The 2672-nt window shown below is 34.6% G+C and overlaps 1 pseudogene; it reads right to left on the bottom strand.

Moving 5' to 3' along the window:
• Nucleotides 1–1399: 1399 nt before the first annotated feature.
• On the bottom strand, nt 1400–1615 carry LOC145247036 (U2 spliceosomal RNA; annotated as a pseudogene).
• Between the last annotated feature and the right edge of the window lie 1057 nt (nt 1616–2672).

The following is a 2672-nucleotide window of genomic DNA, read 5'->3' as shown; positions in this document are numbered from 1 at the left end:
ATGAAAATCAAACGCAATGTAATTGCTAAAAGGGAAATAACTCCCTATAGCTTATATAAATTAGCTTATTTCGTTGTTAAACGCAACTGTTGTCAGCTATTAATAATGGATAATAAATTAATTTAACTATAAATTAAATAAAAATAATAAATTGAATAAAACAACCTTAAATAATATTTCTAAATAGAATAACTAAAACGGTTCAATTACAACAAACAATAACATCGAACTAATAATTAAAGTAGTTATTAAATTATTAGATCGTTAGATGAAAGTATATAATTATTAATTAAAGCCCCCACCCGTCCTATAACAAGAATTGGTTTTTAAATAATTACATAATTATTTCACTATTGTTTCATAAGTTCCCGCCGTTTTTTGTTTTTTGTTTTTTTAAGAAAATCACAAAATTTTAACAGTAAAAATAATACCGTGTGAGACCCAAGCTCCAGTTTTTTGTGTGAAATCCATCAACTGAAGATGGCGTGAAATTGTCACAAAATCACACTTCATCTTTTCACCCAATTCTCTTCATCTCTGATGGCCATCTTCCTTCAAAAATAAACCTGAGTTTGTCTTTGTCTATCTTGATTGATCTTTCGCGACGAGGAGCGTCATTCAGGTAAAAAATTGGCGTGTTTGAATCTCGAACAGTTCTCTCAGCTATAGCGTTTTCTCCATATATGGCACAAATATCCTTGGTCAATTCACTCGGATTTTTTTTTTTTTGTTGTTGTTGTATTTTTTTTTTTACCTCGATTAAAGGCGGAAAGACGGAGGTGTCGAAAATGTGATTTTTTTTATCTACGTGACAATCTATTATACGGTTCTGAAAAACAAGAAAAAATTATATGAGCAAAAAAACGATGACCATTATCTTGTAGAACCGAACACGTGCTTTCTAACAATATATAACACTTTGCCAAATATCAAAACATATTTTAGAACTTATGCAACAACCTGATATTTAAAAATATATGGCAGAATGCAGGAAGGTGGCTTTATATACAACTACTCCCTCGAGGTTTATACAGCTATATAACGATATATAACAACAAATTCAGAACATTTAGGCTATACAAACGGAATACAAATATTTATATATTGTTGTACTTACCAATTTTTATTCCATGACATCGTAAATACACATATACATATCGATATATACACCACATACACATCTAGTTACATACACATACATATATATTCAATATATATATATATATATATATATATATATATATATATATATATATATATATATATATATATATATATATACACACACACATCCACATGCATACATTATTTTGAGTTTTATCTAACTTTTTATTACCCGTGTGGTTCAGATATACTATTATACAGGTATTTATTCAGGTTAGTAATATTATACTGCTTGAGAAAATAGAATATTAAGGGACTTATGTACCTATTTACTATGCCTCCCCACGGGACAGAGTTAGACACCAGGGTCGTTTTTTTTAACGTGGAGAAAAGGTACAAAAATAAAAATTGTCTCAGTCGTGAAGGATTTCTCCTCCACTGAAAGAGAACAAGAAATAGAAGTGCAGAACAGATACTACACTTTGATCTTGACCAAAAGGCCAAAATCAATTAAGTAGGATCATAATCATGACCTCACTCGTCCTTTGGGGGGGGGGGGGATAAGTTGTTTGATCTGAGGATAGACCTATCGACTTCAATGTGCATTCACTATAAGTTCTTTATGTGAAAAAAAAACGTACGACTTGTGAGAAATAGCAAGTGGGTGGGTGTGCGTAATATAATTGTGTGAACTTAAATTCATATTTATGCGTATAGGGTGTTGGTAAAAAAGTTGTGTATAGAATGCTTTCACATCTATATCTATTTTTTTTTTTACACAGTGATCACCACTCGTCAAGGCCCGGAAGCCACTCAGGGATAAGGGTTATTGCAAGTGCATTACGTTAGTGTGGAGATTTGATGAAGTGTTTACTTAAGGGGGCGGTTCATTAGGAATTTGTTAACATTGGACTTGAAGACATCCAAGTTGTAGTCCGGTTGGAAGCAGGCAGACGGAACAGAGTTCCACAGGCGTGCAGTTCTAAGAAAGAGGCACAGATATAGAGTGGGGGAAATTTTTCACAGTGGATTCAGCTAGACGGGTGTTTTTCGTGAAAGATTGGCGAGGGGGGACCAGAGATTGGAGTTCAGACGAGCACCTGCAATGGAAATAACGATAAAACAAGGATAGGCTGGCAACGTCTCTTCTCTGGGAGAGAGGTTGCAGGGTAGAGAAAAGGGCATCCCTCATTAAGCAACGAAGTCTATTTTGTACTTTTGTGTCAAGGCAGGATAGGCTGTTTTTAGCAGCTCCTGCCCAGATATGGCAGCAGCATTCCATCCTTGGACGTACTTGGCTTTTATATAGATAGAGAATTGCATCAGTAGTGAGATATCTTCTGGAGCGGTAGAAGGATCCCACCATCTTTCCAGCGACCTTGGCAACAGACTTGATGTACGTGTTCCATTTCAGATCAGGGGTAAAGGTCAAACCCAGAAGCTTGTCAAAACACAGGGCCTCACCCAGACGAGATGTATCATTAGATGTATCATGTATGTGTGAGTGTACATATGTGTGTATATATGTATGCATGTATGTTTGTATATATGCCTATCTGAACTATTAA

This window comes from Euprymna scolopes, chromosome 24, assembly GCF_053919585.1.
Source record: "Euprymna scolopes isolate OS-2025 chromosome 24, ASM5391958v1, whole genome shotgun sequence".
In the NCBI taxonomy this organism is placed as follows: domain Eukaryota; kingdom Metazoa; phylum Mollusca; class Cephalopoda; order Sepiida; family Sepiolidae; genus Euprymna; species Euprymna scolopes.
The sequence above is the reverse complement of the archived record's forward strand: the minus strand, read 5'-3'. Positions and strand labels throughout refer to the sequence as shown.